Below are 21334 nucleotides of genomic sequence, written 5' to 3'. Positions count from 1 at the left end.
TAAGCAGATGACATATATGATGTCAAAAGTAGGCACTGCAACGCAACATATGCATGATATGACTAACATCATCATGCCAAGGTAGAGCAAACACCTTGGGGGGTAAATAGGAGTGGTCAGCGGCGTCTGAATCTGCCTCAAAACAGATATCTTCCTCTGGATTACAATCTGGAGAGGGGTGGGGAGGGTTTGCCATTGAACCCACCATGGAGCGATGTCTGCATGACATTGTATTGCCGTGCAAAACTCTTCTCTTTTTCTCTACATGTTCAGCATGACTGTGTACAATATCTGACATGCATACAAAAAAATATGGTGAGATTACGTAAGGAGAGCATGCAGAAATTTAGAGTGATGGTAACAACCAGTGGATCGACGTTTTTCCGTTGAACCAAAATAGCCCTAACGGATCGACGTGAATTTATAGTAATAAGTGATGCAACAAGTGTACAACCTCTTTGCCGTAGCCGTGTCGACCTCAGCATCATTGGGTTGGTCGCTGAAGCAGTTGAGGCAGAGGTGGCTGTCGGAGGTGTGGAGGGAGATCTGAGGAATCTGTAGATGGATCGTTCTGTCGTTGGAGCAGCTCCGGTGAGCCGTAAGACGTCAAGGCTGAAGCAGCACAAGACAGACATCGTCAATCTCAAGTGGGATTCTAATAGCATCTCCAATAGATGATGTAAAATGGATGTAAAATTAACATCACCAAAAACCACCTGACTACAACAGATGAGGTAAAAACTGTTGACTCTGAACTTAACTGTCGAAACCGAAATTTACTGTGGAATCGGAATGCTACTGTCGAAACTAAACGCAATGGTAGCAGAGAGGCACTTGACATGTAGTTTAGGGAGGGCCTGCAGTTCATCTTCAACCTACACCCCCCTGAGCCGCCAGCCACCACCGGCCGAACCGCCGGCCCCAGCGCCGCCTCGCCGCCCCAAAACAACTCGCCACCGCCGCCCCGCCCAGCCCTCTAGGCCCCCACCCCCCACCCTGAACCCTAAGATCGATAGTGGGGTACCTCTCCGGCGAGCCCCCGTCCCCGCTGCGAGTGGTTCTTCCTTAACTCCGGCGAGCCCCCCCCCCCCAAGCCCTGAAAATCGACTAACCCAAAAGTCGATTCAGTCGACTGAAGTGTGGCTTAATCGGAGCAGAGCAGCAGCACGAGCGAGGGGGAGAGCAGCAGCAGCAGCTGGGCGAGCGAGCGATCGACCGAGAGCCGGAGCAGCAGCAGCAGCAGCAGCGCGAGCGAGCGAGCGAGAGCCGGAGCAGCAGCAGCAGATCCGGCTGGTATGGACGCCGCCGCTGAAGGGGCCTCGCACTGGGGGAGAGCCGCCGTGCAGATGTCACCCGCGGCGCCGGCTTCAAGGTAGTCGCTCCACGGGGGTGCGGGATGGAGCACCGTCGGCGCCGGGAGGTCGAGTTAAGGAGAAGGTGCGATGCGATGAGTGTACAACCTCTTTGGTGGCGCCGAGTAGGCCTCGGCTTCGTCCGAGGAGTCGGTGAGGATGCTGCGGTTCCGGTGGAGCAGGTTAAGGCGGCGATGTGGGGATGGAGCAGCCGCGATAGATGAGGCGATCGTCGGAGCAGCTCCTTGGAGGTGGAGGACGGGGCGGCTGAACCGGCGGGACGGCGAGATGGACGACGGATCCTCATCCTGGGAGGTGGACGAGGGACGTCGAGCTGTTGCGGTGGACGACGTCGTCGGGGAAGAGGCTCCGGCTGGGCAGTGGTGACGTGGCGGACGAAGGAGGGTGGCGTTTCGCGGCTGGAGCGGAGAGGTTATGGCGGCCTGGGATTTCGAATGGCGAAAAGGGGGCGATGGGAGGGGGTGAAGCATGACTTAGGGACGCGATTTGAACTAGCGGCCCTTTCGGGTCAGGGTTAGAAGGGGGATTTCGCGTGTCGGGATTTGGCAGCTGGAGGGAGTTTTCGCGCGCGTTGTAATTTCGGGATAGCAAGGCGCGGGTTGTGAAGGCGCCAGTTTTGGGAGCACGACATCTGAATTTTCGGGATATAACAAGACACGGGTTGAATGTTAGGGACAAGCCTAACGTGTAGTAATATTGTACTTGTACGTACCAAATCAATTCGCACTTCCCTCAACCAAAAAGAAAACGAAAAAAATAAAACTATTCACCACACAAAGAGAGAGTCTTGCCCCGTTTTACTGTACAAATGCTATTCAAAGCTACTCCCTCCTTCCATCTATATAGGGCCTAATGCGTTTTTCGATGCTAACTTTGACCAAATATTAGAGCAATGATATATGACATGCAACTTACACAAAGCACACCGTTAAATTCGTCTGTGAAAGGTTCTTTCAATGATATAATTTTCACATTGTGCATGTCATGTACTATTAATCTTGTCAATAGTCAAAGGCGGTCTTAAAAATCTCATTACGCCCTATATAGATGGAAGGAGGGAGTATGAATCCATGTTATGTCCGATTAAATTTTTTCTCTTGCTGTATAATGCATGTAACCTACTCATACCAACATTTTAGTGCATTCCAAATGTCTATACTACCGCTGCAATTCGAACTAAATTTGAATTCGTTTCTCTATTTCAATAAGAATCTACAATCATGATTGTTGCCAACTTCAACCATCATAGTTTCCTTGCTATCCGCCAGATATAAATCGGACGGCCTATAATGCAGGATGGCAGGCACACCATCATCAACAACTCCGTTTTTTTATAAGAGTAGAGATAAAATATAATAAATGTAGTATAACATGTTCATAACCACACCATGTGTATCACCGTTATATATATTCACACATGCGTCGGTTTGAAACACTATGATAAATTCTTCAAATACCCGAATTCGCTTTTTATAATGAAGTATATATGATCTCTATTCGTCTTTTACACCCACACAACCCTCTTATCTTTGTAGCTAGCGCTAACTTTCTCTTGTGCATGCACACGCCCGCATCCCTCTCACCCTCCCTCAGCATTCTCTAGCTCCATCGCGCAAATTCGTCTTTTCACTTTAGGTCGTTCACCCACGGTATGTGTAGGCCCCCCAGCTCCTTTACGGCACACATCGATCGATATGCCTCTCTAGCCAGGTGTGCCTAGCACAAACACAAGCTTCCCCTCTTCTATTGTCACCGTCCATGCCTCACTCCCACCACTCTTTTCATCGTTCTCATACTCGCACACTCCTCCCCCTCGATATAGTATGCCTCTCGTACCAACTCCTACATGCATCCCTCTCTCTCTATCCTTCTCCTCGTGCCTCATTTGCTTCTAACACACACATGCATGTATACCGATCGATCTCCCAACATATACCTAGATCGACTTTAACTACCCCCCCCCGTCGATCGACGTACCTCACAAGTTATGTCTCTCCTTTCTCTAACAAAGGGCGATTGATCTTCCTATGTAGTTACGTCTGCTTACCACAGCCACATCGTCCCCCCTCATCATTCGTGCATGCCTCCTGACCCGTCTCTCACACGCACGTGCACAGACAACAAGCAGCCATCTCCTCTCTTATTGATATTGCGGGCGTGCCCTCCATTTGTCTAGCAAGCCTATCCCACCATTTGTTAGAAGCAACTCCACTACCACCCCCTCCAACACTCTAGCTCTGTCTCTCTCCCAACCTTATTCCTCTCCTGCACATATGCATGGATGCCGATCGATCTCCCTTAATACATGAGGAAGATCGATCTCCTTAATACATGAGGTAGGCCTCTCTCCTCCTCCACACATATACCAGCCATTGTACCTCTATAGTTAATTGGGCCTCCCTCTTCCCCCACCACACACCGATAGTCGAGCGCTGCAGGTAGGTATCCATGCCACAGAGACAAATTGCACATGTCCCATCTCACGTTCCAGTAGGCCCGCCACTCTATATCTTTGACGTGGGCACACACAAATTCGATGGCACTCTTTATCGATCGCGCGCGCACACACACACACATCATCCCTCTCTTCGATTCTATGGACACCTCAAGCTGATGATACCTCCACTCTCTTCTCGTGGATCGCCCCCTCTATATATATGTTATATCCAGGACTCTATTTCACACACATTGCATATGTTACATTTTTTGATTGACCCCCCCAAAAAAATCTCTCAAGAACCCACACACTATATCTCTCTAGGTTTGTATCTTTCTCACACAACCCCACGTAGGTGGTGTACGTATACAAGAAGAGAATAGGTGCACCGTGCACGTACTCACGCTTCGTGCCTAGCCACACCCGCGCGGGTACACGGTGGAGCTCATTTCTTTACGAAATGGCAGCCCACGTGCTAATTTGAACGCATGTAGTGGTTGTTTACCTAGGGAGGTCGTGTACCACGCGTGCACGAAACGAAGTTCGACTTGACGCGTTGCCGCGTCATTTTTAAATAAAGTTATAGCGCTCAATGGCACGTACACAGCATATAAAACGATTTATATGGAGAAAAAGGTTGTCCGCTCACTATATACAATGGAGCCTGCCTGCCTGGTTTGTCGCTCTTCAGAGTATCTCACACAAGGCTGCGGTGGCCTCTCTCTCTCTCACCGTTGGTCACTGATCCGGCCGCATCCCGTCCACCGGGGGAAAGGGAGTGCGGTGGCCTCTCTCTCTCTCTCTCTCACCGTTGGTCACTGATCCGGCTGCATCCCGTCCGGCGGGGGAAAGGGAGTGCGGTGGCCTCTCTCTCTCTCACCGTTGGTCACTGATCCGGCCGAATCCCGTCCGCCGGGGAAAGGGAGGAAGTGCATTGTCTGTCCGTTTGATGGCGCCGAGGCAGCACGTCCCGATCTGTGGTACACGCCGTTCTATCTGACCAAGCTCCGGCGCGGCAGGGCTACGCCACCTGCTCGCAGATTCCGCCCGCCGCCGCTCACCTAGTTACATCCCGACGACCTCCAGGTATCCCCTCCGGCCTTGCTCCACTGCCCGTCTTCCCACGTCGCTGCATGTGGATCTTCCATAGTTCTTTGCCCAAAACGTAGCTCGTCCGGCGTACTTTCCATATTGCATTCTCGTCCTCACACCGTTTTAGACAAACAAAACCGTGTTGTTATCTTCCCTTAGGACAAGGAATATGCTTCTTTTTTGTCGTCGCATGTGTCATCAACTGTTATTGGCCAGTAATTGTTACCTTTCTACTCGTTGCTATTGCGACCTTTTGGTGCACTGCACAAATCACTTTTTTCTTAAGAGTGTTTTGTGCAGTTGTAATAAAATGTCACACGGGCAACGTCTCTACATTTCAGTGCGACTGCACAAAGGAAGATTGGTTTTGCTCTATCCTCCTCATCCAACTCCGAGCCTAATCTTCTGCAACTAGTTAGTCTTAAGAGAGACTGCAAAGGTGACCGGCTTCTATTTGTGTGTTTATTGTTTCATCAGCAGTCCTCTATTATCGTAATCACACTTAATATCTTTGGAACAGGGACGCTCAGCTCTATTTTAGTGGAACTGCACAAAATGATCGGAATGTTGCATGCTCCAGACAGCTACTTTTTTCCCCAACATGCCTTGTTGATTTAGACAGAGCTGGGGGGACATTGCTGCCAATGAAAGCATGGATTAATTTTAATTTAACACCTTCTCACAACTCTGTCTTCAGTTGTGATGTAATTATTAGCTCTGATCTGCTAATAATTGACATGCATTAGCAAGGAAGTTAGTTTTTTATTGTTTCCGAAAGAGCATCGATGGCAAGACACGCGAAACAAAAGCTGAAAGCTCACACCATTATACAATTTCATGTCGCTGGAAAATTATTTGTATAGTACGTCAATTATGTAAACAAATGATGGAAGCTTGATAGCATTGCCAGAAGCCTCTTCATCATCCGGGTCCATGTGCCATGCACAAAATTATACTCCTTCGTTCCTAAATATATTTCTTTTTACAAATTTCAAACGGGCATATTTTAGAGTGTAGATTCACTCATTTTGCTTCGTATGTGTACTCCCTCCGTTCCTAAATATTCTATTCGTCTTTCTAGAGATTTCAACAAGTGACTACATATGGAGCAAAATGAGTGAATCTACACTCTAAAATATGTCTATATACATCCGTATGTGCCAGTCCATTTGAAATCTCTAAAAAGACAAATATTTGAGTAGTCACTCGTTGAAATCTCTAGAAAGACAAATACTCCGGAGTATATTTAAGAACCGAGGGGGTAGTGCACAACCGCATGGGAGACTCAGCCCAGTCGTTGCGCCGCATTAATAGTGAGTAATGAGCAGTCAAATCATAAGCCCCACCTTTCCCACTGTAAGTTGCTCTGAAGAAGCAACCATCAATACGCTCTTCTTTGAATCCACTCATACTACTCCATCCATCACTGTTTATACAGCGCGCTTCAGAAAATAGAAAAAAATATCTGTGGGACCAAGGCGACTAGCGATCGGCCTGAAAAATAGCATTGGTAGTTATAGCACGGCGTCTATTACTAGAGGGAGTAATGCGTACACACATGCATGCAGTGCTTCCACCCCGGGTACACACATGCATGCACTTACTCCACTCCGTAGTAGTACAGTACATGGAGAGAAAATTGTGGACTTGATTGCGGTTACCACGCCCTAATTAATTGAGCATTAAACCAAACGCGTCTAAAGTCTCACTGGTGGTGGAAATGCATTGAGAGAAATGCATCATAATGAAGTGCGCCCTGTAAACTGTGACGGAGGGAGGAGTAGTATGAAGGTGCAAAACCAAGTACGCGTATGGCCAGTCGGTGAACGCACCTCCTCTTGGCATATCACTGACATGTGGAAAAAGGAGTGTGAGCAAACCGATCTCAATTGATGGCAAAGAGCCAACCCGCCGTTCCTTGAGAGAGACGAGGAGCGAGAACACACAGACGGGCTCGCACGGAGGCCAAGATATATTCGAGCATGGTTGGTTGATCGATATCATTCATTACATGTTGGGCTGCCGTTTTCCACCCTTCTCCGGAATAAACGTGTACTTTATCAAAGATAAAAAAATAAGAGTACAGACGCTCCACCATGCGGTTCTAGTAGTAGTAGTACTCGTACTACTGCGCTTGGCTCTTCGCCTCTTCGTGAAGTCGAACAATGATGGTACTCCGCATGTTGGGTACTACAGTGTATGCCTCTGACAATCTGACACCGAATGGACTGATGCATGTCCACCGAGGGTAGGTTGCATTAGTCAAAAGGCGTAAGCGAGCTTCACCTTGTCCTGCAAGCTTCTCCTCGTTCTGCGAGTTGACAGGACACACCAAAAAGTAGTGCTAGTCCATACTCCCTCCTTTCCGGTTAATATGGCTTAATCTTTTTTGCGGGTAAATGAGAGAGCTTTATTCATATATAAGCATTCTTAGGACGATCAGCCAAGACACTGGTCACTAGGAAGCGAGGTACCCCGCAAAAAAAGAAGTAGGAAGCGAGGTGTTTCATCAAGCCAGCTCTCGGCCACATTCAAAGTGCAGCAAGCACGGTTCGCACAAAGATGCGCCGCACGGTTCGCATGAAGATGCGCCGCAAGGTTTGCTGACCTGTTTACTTTGCGCTTGGTTGTTCGCCTATTCGGGAAGTCGAACAATAATAGCACTAGTAGTATAGTGTGTGCTTCTGGCAATCTGACACCGAATTAATTGTTGCACGTCCACCGCCTGAGCGAGGGAGAGCTTGCATTAGTCAAAAGTTTCTCCTTGTCCTGCGAGCCACCGCGCGCAAGCTTCTCCCGTCCTGCAACCTTCTCCTTGTTCGGCAAGTTGACGCGACACAGCAAAGTAAAGCTAGTCCATACTGCCTCCTCTTCGGTTAATATTGTCTTAATTTCAAACGAGATAAATACACTGTCTGTCACTGTATATTTGTAAAAATACGGTCAGTGGACTTCATAATACGCTCATTGCACTCAATATATATATTTTCCGGTGTTTATACGGCCACTAGCTCACCCTGACTGAGTATGTGTGTGCATGCACGTGTAGGTTGAGCACTTGAGTGTGACCGTGTGTGTTCCGTCGTGTGCTCGGACATGCATGCATTAGGGCGCCGCGCGCGTTTTTTCGTCCATGTGTACATGTGACTGTTGCATACACGTAGGGGGAGTACGTGTAGGGGCCACTAAGGAGCAGTCAAATCACACAGTAAGTTAGTCGGAAGAAGCAACCATCATTTCACTCTTGAATGACACGTACGCAATATAAAATGGTTGATATGGAGAGAAAAAGAAAACCACTATATATACACTAGCAGGAGCCTAAGCTACAAGCCTGCTTGCTTAGGTTGCTCTCTTCACAAGCATAGAACGACGGGCCTGATCCCGCAGCTAGGGGAAGGGAACAATGTTCTGCGTAGACGCGGTCGACATCGTCGAGGGAGAAAACCCACAGTTGGTGCGTCCCAATCGGGGGTCACCGCGGTATGGGCCGATGCCGCGTCAACCGCCCTTCTAGCTACAGCCTGACGTCCCAGGTAGTCCATCTTCCTTTTGGAGCCGGCTTGCTCCACTGCCGTAGCTCCATCTCCATGTCGATCTTTCTCTACTTCTACCGACTTCTACTTGTGATGAATTTATGTCTCATGAACTAGTGCCAGTAGTATTATTCTAATCCACTTCTTCAATATCTTTGCCATCAGGGATGCTCAGGTCGATTTTAGTGGAACTGCACAAAAGCATGGTATGACCCGAGGGTGCCAGCTGTCTTTCCTTCGACAGGTTCTACCTGGCCAGGAAATTAAATCATGTTTAGGGTTTAGGGTTTAAGTCGTAGTGACCCCAACAGTAGTTTTTCTTTCGTACACGCTCTCACAACTTTTTTCTTTAGTTGTGAAGTAAATATTGGCTATGATCTGTGAATCATTGAGATGCATCAGCATGCGTGTTAGTTTTCCTTTGTATTTGATGGAATGTTGTAATGGGGCAACCTTGGAATAGGAATGAAAATGGAGTGGAAAGTTTCCATTTTTCCGGAGAAAAAATGGAAACGGAGAGAAAACAACGTTTCGTTTCGTTGGATCGCGCCATCGAGCAAAACCAACGTTTAAATCACGTCTGTCGTGTTCATGTCTCACCCTCCTCCATGGCTCGACCCCAAACGGTCGCTCGGCATGCCACTCACCGCAAACCGAGTATACGATAACTTTCCCGCCTGCTTGTCGATGGATCGCGCCATGGAGTACTAGCACTACTGGAAGAGATTGACGAGTTGGGGGAGGACAGCTAGCTGTCGGACGGACTCCCAAGAACTTTTTACATGCATGTTGTAGCCGGCTATTGCGACCTTTGAACGCGGAGCAGCCGCGTGCACCTGGAAGCGGCGCGGGCGACGCTCTCTTGGCCGGCGCCCCGCTTCAATGCCGGCGCCAGTGAGAGGTCGCGTCCGCTCTGGCCGGGCATGAATGCGGCACTGACCGTTTCGGGCGGGAAGCACGCGCGGGTGATGAAGAGGGTTCGGGTTGGTCAGGACCGGCCGTGGCAGCGGTCCGGACATGCGCAAACAAGAGATGTTGTACGTTAATATTGCTGCGTATATAATTAACAACGTAAATAATGTGCCGGTTGGACAAATATGATTGGAGATGGAGATGGAAATGGAATTTTACATAAACACGGATATGCATGTCTATGTCTATGTGTGTGTGCGCGACGACTCTCGCGACCTGGAAGCGGGGGCGTGTTTTTGATCGAGTTTTCTTTCTTGGTACGTTAGAAAAATTGTCCGCCAGTTTTCGTTTCTTTTTTCCGGGAACGCACGTATTCTATTTAAAACCACTGCTATGGAGAGATTTTTTTACTCCATTATAGCCTCTTGTTTGATAGAGTTTCTCGCGTCTCGCTCTCTCACCCTCTCCATATCAAAACAAGATGACAGTGTCCACTCTATCTCTCTCCTCACCGGTGGTCACAGATCTGGCCAAATCCCGTCCGCTGCGGGAGGTGAGGAGGTGCAGCGTTGACGTTGTCGCCGTCGGCGACGGAGGAAGCCGATGCGCACCGTCCTCTCGGAGCCGGCGCTGGCACGGACGAAGATCCTCCGCGCCCTTGTTCACTGTCGTTGTGTGGGCAGATCCCGCCCGCCCGCCTAAACGACATCTCGCCCACCTGAGGTATAACTACTTGTACCGGTCCAGCTCCCCAGGTCGCTGCGTGCGGGTTTTCTTCTATGCGACTACTCCCCAGCTCCCCATGCATAGTAGCTAGGGTTCGTCGGCTGGTCCAACATCACCTACTAGTACTATTATAGAGGAAATGCCACTCGAAAAGTTGTCCTGATTTATGCCTCGGTGGAGGTATACATGTTGTTTCGACCAAAAGTAGATGGTGGTTGTGCGGTCATTGTCCATATGGTGGTAGTACTATCACTGGTTAAATGAAGAAATGCTTTTTTTCTCGGGTATCCTGGTTTAGTTCCCATCAAGATAATTATGATGCTTCTATTTGTTGGTGTACTTTTCATTAATTCTTATTGACAATGGAGATGTCGTTGCTAACCCTTTTTTATATTTTTGGAAACAGCGATGCGTGTCTCCATACCCGGGCATGTCTTCCTCAATTTTAGTGGAACTGCACAAAATTGGATGGCCATTGTTGTTCCGCCTCACTGTCCTCTGCCACGTGGTTCTTCCTTCCTCGAGCTTGATTACTGAGAAGAAACAGACCACAGTGAGGATTTGTCAAACTTCATAGGTGCCTCACCCAAACTTGATGCCAAATGAATGATGCATCACCACGATGACCTATCGATGCTCATGGTTGCGCCTCATGGTTGCGTCGGCTGGTGAAGCTGATCGATTTTCAATGAAAAACAACCTATCTTCCATCACTGCTCTTTGCTTGTCACGCACAAAGATGATATCCTTCGTTAGTTCACCTTGGTTGCGTTGGAGACGCAGCCGTCTTTCACGTTGGTGCAATTTTATCACACAATTGGTTATGAACCAAATGTTTCCTCGAAGAAGGATCGACGTTGGTACTAAGAGCATAAGTTTTGTATTGATTTGTAAGCCTTCTCACAACTTTGTCTCCAGCTCCCCTGTAATTTTGTTTGTCCAGCTATTAACTTTGATTTTAAAAATGGTGTGGACTAAAAACCCGGATGGACGTAGTAGCCCTCCATTTTTATTTACTCCGCATATTAGATTTGACTGAAGTCAAACTTTGTAATACTCTCGAACCTTTCCGATAATTGAAATTAAAATTCTTTATTTGTACACACTCTCACACGTTTCCGATAATTTGGCGCATGTGTGGTTGTTCACTTAAGGGAGGGTAGTGTACCACATGTGAAGGACAGGAAGTGCGACCAGGACGTGTGGGCGTGGATCGTTAGTTCATCGGAAGTAGTACTAGTTTTCTTCACTGTACATTAAATAAAGAGTTTCGTTTCGTACTTACACAATTTAAAACGATTGTTATGGAGAGAATAAGAAAACCACTCCACTATATATTAGTCGTATACACGAGAGTACTATATGGACGCAGCTTCATTGACTTAGTGCACCTGCCTTTGGATTTATGATAGGTGGGCCCAAACTGTGGCTGGCTCACCTGTCATACAGCCAAAAGCAGGTGCAGTGAAGGCACCGGAGCTCAGTCCGTACTACAGTAGTATATATATAAGCGGGAGCCTCAGCGCTTGTTCTCTAGGGTTTGCACTCTCCACACGCTCGCCGCACTACATATATGTTACACGCTGGAGGCTCGGCGTTCATTTGCTAGGGTTTGCTATATTCACAGTCTCTCACCCTCTCTTCACTAGATCTAAACAAGACTGCGTTGGCCTCTTCTCTCTCTCTCTCCCCTCACAGCTGGTGAAGGAGGCGTCCGTATCCCGTCGCACCGGGAAGGGGAGGAGGTGCAGCGTTCACTCTATTGCCTTCGGCGAGGGACGAAATCCACTGCCGGCTGTGCTGTTCTCTTTCACCCAGCGCCTGTGCGGGAGGGCCACCGACCCCTTCTTCCTCGCTGCCGTACGTAGTGTGGGCAGATCCGGCCTCCCGCCGCACGCCTTGCCACATCCCGACGACCCTAAGGTATAAGTTTCTTTGAAACCGTCGTTGCTCTAGCTGCATGTGGATCTTTTTCGATCTGTAGTCGAATCTAGGTCTTGGTTCAAAGAGGAAAGAAGGGTGCGGTGGGCTGGAGCAAGAATCTAGGACGTGGTTCAATGAGGAAAGGAGGGGCGGAAAGTAGTATAGACTGGCTATCCAGCCGCTTTGTAGGTCGAAAAGGGAAAAAGGGGGTAACCCAGTACACACATCTGTAAGGAACCGACTCTTTGTTGAAAAGGGAAAGAAACTGGGGGGTCGGGTAGTTTGTGCAGGACTAGATTTGCTGCCCTCACATAGGAAGAAGGTTCAAAGAGAACAAATATGGGACCAACGCATATATGTTGCTTGGCTACATACTCTGCATCACCCATTTATACGTGTGGACGCACATGGTGCTGGCATGTCCCATACAGCTATTTTGTTGTTGTTAATCTAACAATGCCGCCGGAAAATTGAAGCAATGCCACTGTTAAAAGTAAATTACATTTTTTAACGAATGTTGTTTCAAGAAAATGTCTCTGTTAATATGAATCAATGCAACCGTTTTAGAAATGCTACTGTCCTACTTTGTTTTTCATCCAAGATAAGTTAGATGCTTCTTTCTGTCACCGTTTGTTTCATCCTCCTTTATCGGCAAGTAATTGTTTCCTTTTTTGCCTCTGTTAAAACAGGGCTATCGATTCAACTTGTTGCTATTGCGACATTTTGCTTCGCTACTCGAAACACTTATGTTTTAAGAGTGTTTTGTGCAGTTCAACTTGAATGTCACACCAGTGACTTTGCTTAATTTTGGTGGAACTGCACAAAAGGAGATCAAGATTCGTATTTTACCTTTGTCGGTCTCAGGAAAGATCAGTACAGGCCTTCATCCACATGATTGTGCAGTGTGCTTTGAGATGTTGTGCTACTTGTATTGGTACTATTTTAAATAAATGTTGAACTGAAGCTATTGTATTGCTGTCTTTTCCCATTAAGTAGTGAACAAAAATGGGACCAACCCAGACATGATGCGTGTTACTTTGTTACAACAAACTTTGCACCACCCCCTTTATAAGTAGATGGAAGCACATACTGTTGTTGCGCCCACTCTCCCCTGGAACTGTTTATGCTTTTCGTTAATCTAATGCCGCTGGTAAAATTAAGCAATGCCACTCTCAGAATTAATTAACTACTGAATCTTAGTTCAAAACTGCAACACTTGTTAGGAATGGTACTATCCTGCTTTGTAGTTCTTTCTACATGTTTAACCAAGGTATTTTTAAGATAATGTCTCTGTTAAAATGAATCAATTATTGTTTTAGGAATGGTACTTTTCTGCTTTGTCGTTCTTTATACATGTTGAAACAAGGCATTGTTAAGATAATGTCTCAGTCAATATGAATGAATCACACTGATGGAGAATTGCTACTCTCCTGCTTTGTTTCCCATTAAGATAAAGTAGATCAGTAGATGCTTTTCTTCTGGGAGTACAAGTCATCAACCGTTATTTCTCAGTAATTGTTTCCCTTATACATATTGTTGCTTACAGGGATATCAAAATTAAAGCTCTGTTTTATTTTGACTTCGATTTTAGTTGAACTGCACAAAAGGAGCCAATGTGTCCAAGGCAAACCGCTGCATTACTGGGTCCAGTTGGTCGTTCCACTTTGCAGAAAGAAGCAGTCACTGTTTGCGCTACATTACAGAAGGAATGACCGAGAAGCTTTACAGAGTATTATTAGACACCGGTGACATGACTAGTCTGCAGAGACCATTGGCAATTTAACAACACGTGGAGTGCCCTGGGCAAAAAGTGCCCAAACAAGTACAAGAAGCTACGACAGGACTCCACGATCATAGGCATTACATATTTTGAATGGGAAAAGCTTGTCAAAGTTTAATCATTGATGTTAGCAAGAAGACGTTAGTTTAATATATTGGAATTGGAAAACCTTGTCAAAATTTGCTCATTGATATTAGCCAGAAGACATGCATTTGATATTTTTGAGTGGGACGCCCTTGCTGTGAGCAGCGTCGAGTGTTTTTTCCTATTCTTGTGTTCAGTTTAGAAGTAAATAGTTACTCTGCTGAGATATTCTTGTGTTAAGAGTTTGTTCTGAATATTGTCTATGTAATGCCAGGCCTTGTGTTTGATTGCAAAGTTGAGCTTGGAATGTTGTGGCATGTGGCATCACGAGCTGTTCACCGTGCCTCCTGAGAATAATGCTTCATATTGTTTTGCATGTCGATCTAATGCCAGTGATTTGCTTGTTAAGAAGATCATCCTCTTCTGTTGTTTCCGTGCTTAAGAAGTTCATCGTCTGATGTTTCAATCATAGCCTATACGACAAGTCGGGTAGGTTAGACGTGAAACCATATGATCTTCCGACCAACTCATGATATTAGGCCGTGATTGGATCGTCATTTTCCAACAAAAACCGCTTGTAAAACTAACGCTTGTAAATTAAAGCAGATGGTCTCGGGCGAAGGCGCTTGGTTGGTCGATTTCGACTAGTAAAATATCGGAAGTACTTCACACACGATAAAAACGCTGAACGACACTCGGACAATTGCTAATCCAGCCGTTAGCTGCTGTTTTAGCCTTGCCCATGGATGGCATGATACGCACGTCGTGCATGTATCGTCTGGTAATGTCGTCCATATAGCAGTGCTCGTAAAATATACACTGGTCTCTCAAATTACACACGTAACCCGCCGGTTTAACTTACAGACCTCGGGCCCTCGGTTTCATTACGCCTGTATTTTACGTGTTGTTTCCGATGACGAGTAAATTACACTTGTATGTTAATACAGGTTTGAAATAAACCAGAGCTCCCAAGCGCGGCCTTACCGTTTCATGCCGTCTCAGTTTCTCGAAGGTGCTCATAGGTGTCCGATGATCCTGGCTTCCTAAATGAGCAGCGGGCGCTGTATCAGACCATCCGTAGGGCCCGCGAGGCCCTTTCTGTTGTCCTTCGAGTTGTTGCGCTCGCCGTGGCGCCGAGCATTGTTAACATCGTCAACGAATATGAGGATTCAGGAGATGACTTTATTTTGACTGGATGACACTAGGGACCCACTAGGGCCATAGCCGTACGTACGCAAGTGCCTCCTTATTATGTACAACTATATTTTTTTTGCTTTCTCCTGGTTTCCTGACATCACGGTCCCACACCATTCTCAAGCTATGTAGTCAATATAAACGAGAGAATTGCACAAGGTGCGGCCGACAGCTGGGACCAAGCAGCTCGAGCAGCATTTGTGTTTTTGAGACGTGAGCACTGCAAAGTTTTTCTTGGCGATGATTTCGTTGTTGTTCAGAGGAGAGCAGGGTATTAACTGGGCGGGCTGTGGCCTGTCTAGCCCAGGCCAGATATCCAGCCCAGATACTAATTTTTTCCAGATGAAAATGGCTAGCCCAGCTATACGTCTTTTTGAGGAATACCCAGGCAAGGTCAACTTGTTATTCTCTGCCCCGCTGGGCTACAAATCTTTCCTAGGAGGGATGCATAAGGCTTAACAGGAAAATGGGATTTAAAAATAATAAATGGGATGTAATTATAAAAACTGGGCAGTAACTATAAAAAAATGCACCAAACACGAAATTAGTTTATAAAATATTATTTATGGATTTTGAAAATCTTAAATTTTCATTGTTGTGCGCGCAATGTTTCGTTGGATTTTTACGTAATACAAATTTATATTTAATCTGACTAGAAATTTCGGGATAAAAATATTTCGGATCCCATCAAAATGTGGGAAATTTTATTGACTTCTGTCTTCAACGGTTGGTTGAAATTATTAATCGTTGTCCTAGCTAGAAAATGGGCTGTACTTTTAACAAACTGTAAATGGGCTGTTGTAAATTCCATTAGAATTCAAAAATGGGTTGTACATTCTTACAAAATGCAAATGGGCTATAAGTTCTCTGCCACACACTTGTGGGCCTACTAAGTGACGCGTCCCCTAAAAAAATAAGTTGACGCGTATGCAAGGCTTTGTCAACTTATTATAGTCAACACACGGTTCTAGCAGAAGTGGCCATTGGATGTCTATCCAACGGATGTCGTGCTTCTTCTTCAATCTCGGATATTCTTAGCTTCGGCCGCCCAAAAAATGATTCCTCCCCCTGACATCTGGGGTGCACCGTTTCGGAGGCTGACCTGTGGGCCTACTAAGTTGGAGCGTACCAAGGGCTTTGTCAACTTAGTCAATATAAACGATTCTAGCTTCAGTGACCGTACGATGTCCATCCAACGGCCGTAGTGCTTCTTCAACCTCTGGTCTTCTTGGTCCAGCCGCCCAAAGCAGCACCGGTCGTGCCGCCTGCTCCTGCCTCCCGTGGCCGGCTATGCTGCCGCGGAGGCCTCACCGCCCCCATACTACTCCCACCGCTGGCCAGGCAATCCCTCCACTCACCCACACCCGTTATTATTCTGCAGCGACGGCAGCCTCACACCGCAGCCGAACCAGTGAACTCTCGTACTCCTCTCCGCGCGGGCTTCCACTGCTGCGTCTTCCCCGGCTCCGCGTTGTCCCCTTCCTAGGCCTCGCCGTCGTCCACCGCCCTGGTGCTCTCGGCGCGGCGTGCTCAACGTGGTCAACGACCGACTTCCATCGGAAGAGTACTTTACATGGAGAGGCTGACAGCTGGGTCCACGGCGGCCGCAAGGAAGTGCCTCCTTATTACGCGCAAAATAATTATTCCTCCACCTGACAGCGGGGACCCACCGGATGGGCCACCAGTATTTTGCGAAAAAATCGTTTCCCCCTGACTGCTGGGACCCACAGGACGGGCCACCGTATTTCGCGAAAAAAACGTTCCCCCCGGTGTCAGCTCGGACCCACCGGAAGTGCCTCCTTATTACGCACAAAAAATGAATACTCCCCCGGCTAGCTGGGACCCACCTTGGTGGGAGGCTGACTTGTGGGCCTACTAAGTTGACGGGGACGAAGGGCTTTGTCAACTTATTCAATATGAACGATTCTAGCTCCAGTGACCGTACGATGTCCATCCAACGGCCGTAGTGCTTCTTCAACCTCTGGTCTTCTTGCTCCAGCCGCCCAAAGCAGCACCGGTCGTGCCGCATGCTCCTGCCTCCCGTGGCTAGCTGTGCTGCCGCAGAGGCCTCACCGCCCCCTACTATTCCCACCGCTGGCCAGGCCCTGCGGCGACGACAGCCTCACACCGCAGCCGAACCAGTGAACCCTCGTACTCCTCTCCGCACGGGCTTCCACTGCCTCGTCTTCCCCGGCTCCGCGTTGTCCCCTTCCTAGGCCTCGCCGTCGTCCACCGCCGTGGTGCTCTCCGCGCGGCGTGGTTAACGTGGTCAAGGAACGACTTCCATCGGAAGAGTACTGTATGTGGAGAGGCTGACAGCTGCGTCCACGGCCACAACCCAGTTTTTTTTGTGATTTGCCAAGTTGCTTTGTCAGGTCTGTTGGGCTGCAAATCTTTCAAGACGAGGAGAGCTTTCATTCGGCTGGCCGAGAAATGGCCCATCAGTAATGAGAAATGGGCTGTATATTTTTAAAACCCATCAAACCGGCAATTAGTTTCAAATATCTTTTTTTCATTTCAAGATTTTAAATTACATTAATTTTTATGCGTGGAGAATTTGTTGGATTTTATATTGATATACATTTATTTTTAAAATCAGTTTGAATGTGAGTCAAAATTTTGGGATTAAAAACAGTTCGGACCGCACCGAAATATGCAAAATTTCGTATAATTTTTCAACCGTGGCCACAGTATGGGCTGTAATGCTAACAAAAAGAATATGGGCTCCAAAAAACCTTAAGAATTAGCAAATGGGCTGTAAATTATTAGAAATAATGGCAGATGGGTTGTATGCTGTTTTCCACAGATTTGAGGCTTTCCTAAAAAAGGTTGACACACAAGCACTGACTGTTGGATGTCCATCTAACGGCCGTCGTGCTTCTTCAATCTCTGCTCTTCCTGCTCCAGCCGCTCAAACAAGCGCCGGCGGGACTGCCTGCTCCCTCCTCCCCGCGGCCGGCTGTGCTGCCGCGCAGGCCTCACCGCCCCACCGTACTCCCATCGCCGGCCTAGCCATCCCTCTACTCACCCACACCTGCTGTTATTCTCCGGGGACGGCAGACGAACCAGTAAACCCTCGTACAGTCGTACTCCCGTCCGCGTGGGAAACAACTGCCGAGTCTTCCCTGCCTCTGTGTCATCCCCTTCCTAGGCCTCGCCGTCGTCCACCGCCGTGGTGCTCTCGGCGCGGCGTGGTCAATGTGGTCAACGACCGACTTCCATCGGGAAAGTACTATGCGTGGAGACGCTGACAGCTGGGTCCACGGCCGCAGCAAGGAAGTGCCTCCTTATTACGCGCAAAATAATTATTCCTCCACCTGACAGCGGGGACCCACCGGACGGGCCACCGTATTTCGTGAAAAAAATGTTTCCCCCTGACTGCTGGGACCCACCAGCTACACTTTCACACGCAAGGAAGTCCGTCCGGGCAAAAAAAATGATTTGCCCCCCGACTGCTGGGGCCCACCAGCTACATCTTCGCACGCAAGGAAGTGCCTGACAGTCGGGACCCACCTGGTCGAAGCGTACATAGCGTTGTCATTCTGGTCGCGAACGTGTACATACATATATGCTGGTGGATGTAGAGGCGCGCACGTGTCGTAGTAGAGGCGCGCACGTAGCATGTACACGTACGTACAGCGGCCAGGGTGCAAGAAAGAAAATATGGCCACGTATGTGTACATACGGGCGGGGTCTCGAATGCCTACTTGCGCATACGTACGGCGAGGGCTCGTTGACATGGCTGGGTCGAAACGGAGAAACAGCATCGTCGTCGTGTTCATGGGGAGGCAACGGAATGCGTCGTGTTCATGGGGAGGCAACGGAATGCGTCGTGTTCATCGGGAGGCAACGGAACGCGTGGGAGCCAACCGGCTGGGTGGGAACGGAATGTGTGTCGTGTTCATCGGGAGGGCTTGGACGGAACAGGCGATGGAAATGAGGCCTGGCGTACCGCACAACGGAGGAAACGGACCTCCTACGTTCGGAACGGGGTCTTGTTGATCGGGAGGGGTGTGGCGTACAGCAAAACGGAGGAAACGGACCTCCTACGGTCGAAACGGGGGTCCTGTTGATCGGGAGGGTGTGGCGTACCGCAAAACGGAAGAAACGGACATCCTACGGTCGAAACGGGGGTCCTGTTGATCGGGAGGGGTGTGGCGTACCGCAAAACGGACGAAAAGGACCTCCTACGGTCGAAACGAGGGTCCTGTTCATCAGGAGGGGTGTGGCGTACCGCAAAACGGGACTCCACGGGATACTGTTCACCTCCTCCAGCCTCCATGGGCTACCGTCGACCTCCTCCAGCCTCCATGGGCTACCGTCGACCTCCTCCAGCCTCCACGGGCTCCTGTTCATCCAGCCTCCACCGCGCGCTACTCCACCGGCTACTGTTCAACCACCCCTCCACGGGCACCCCTCCACCGTCTACTATTCATCCAGCCCTCCACACCACGGGGTCCTGTTCAACCACCCCTCCACGGGCACCCCTCCACCGTCTACTTCTCATCCAGCTCTCCACACCACGGGGTCCTGTTCAACCACCCTTCCACGGGCACCCCTCCACCGTCTACTGTTCATCCAGCCCTCCACCACACCACGGGGTCCTGTTCATCCAGAGGCAACGCCACCGCTCACTGTTCATCCAAACCCCCCCCCCCCACAACTCTCACTGTTCATCCCAGAGGCAGCATCGAGCAGCTTCAGTTAGCAGCAGTAGCGAAGGAATCGCTCGATCGGGTTCAGTTAACAGCCATCGATCGATCGCTCGGGTTCAGAAACGTGTAGCCTGCAGTGCAATCGCTCGGGTTCTGTTAGAGCCCAACACCTCGCTCGGGTTCAGTTAGAGCCAACGCCTCGCACACACGCGCGTACGTGTACGAGAGAAACGCGCATCGCTCGGCCCCCGACCTCCCACCGTAACCGGGAACTCCCCGAAATTTTCCTCACCCTCGCTTCTACCACGGTTTTTTCCGTCATGGACGGCCCAAAGAATGTCATGCAGCTGCGTCTCCGGCCCGCCCAGGACGAAAAGCCCATTTTCTGTCATGATTTTTTGTCATAGAAGTAGGAGCCCACCACATCTATGATGATACCGGGTTTTGTCACAATTATCGTCATAGAAGTGTCATATGTATGACAGAAAAAAAATTCGTTCGGTCCAGAATGTCACGGATGTGTCTTTTTTTGTAGTGATATTCCATCCTCCTATCGTACGTGTGAATATGAAACGCTGTCTTTTTTTGTATATATTCCATCCTCCTATCCTGCGCTTGCCTTACATCAAAGTAGTGTTCGTCTGTATCATGCATCAACCAGTTATGCAGAGCTAATTTTATTCATCTTCTTGTGGTTTTGACTTCATAAGGAAATATCAGAAAATAGGACGGAAAAGAGTAAGTTAGGGGATGTTGGTGGTCCTCCGCACCGACGCAAACAGAGACTCTCTAGATTTGCCACTGCTACTGCTAATGAAGTTGAAGTCCCAAGTCTACATGATGAGTTCATCTCCCGTACTCCACCATCGCAGGTGCTTGCTCTAAGTTGACAGTGTGATAATTGGTTTCATGTTGCATATGTTGTCTAGCCTGTATTTCTTCTATTTTGATTAAATTGCACCTGCTGAGTTTATACGTTATACATGTGCATATGACATGGCTTTTTGTGTCTAGAATACACTGCATCTATCTATCATACCATGTTCTTACATCAAAGTACTATTGTTGTGTATCCCGCATCAGTCACTCATGATTGGACGCTTTTAACATGGCAGTTTGATAGTGGTTGCATCTTGCATTGATTTCTACGCTGTACTGCTTCTAATTTTTCGAATTCCACTTATGACAAGACACTTTTAACTTGGCAGAGTAATATTGGTTGCATCTTTCATATGGTGTCTAGCTTGCATTACTTCAATTTTCTTGAAAATCCTTCTGCTTAGTTTGCACATCGTAGCTGTGAATATGTCATGCCGTCCTGTTTTTCTTACATATTCCATCCTCATACGGTTGTCTTACATCAAAGTATTGCTTGTCTGTATCATGCATCAATGAGTTCTGAAGAGTGATTTTATTCTTTTGTGTTGTGGGTACAGCTTGACATGGCAAAGTCAAAATAGAGCAAGGAAAAAGGCCACCTCTGAATTGATAGATCATGCTCTTTTCATCAGGAACGTCTTGCTTAGCGAAGCGAGCGAGTTTCTGAAACTGGGTATTGTATTGATACACGGACAAGCTGCCTTGCTTGAGATTGCGGAACTCCTCACGCTTGCTCTCAACAA

The sequence above is a fragment of the Aegilops tauschii genome, chromosome 3 (assembly GCF_002575655.3).
Source record: "Aegilops tauschii subsp. strangulata cultivar AL8/78 chromosome 3, Aet v6.0, whole genome shotgun sequence".
NCBI classification, from domain to species: domain Eukaryota; kingdom Viridiplantae; phylum Streptophyta; class Magnoliopsida; order Poales; family Poaceae; genus Aegilops; species Aegilops tauschii.
Note: the sequence above shows the minus strand (reverse complement) of the source record.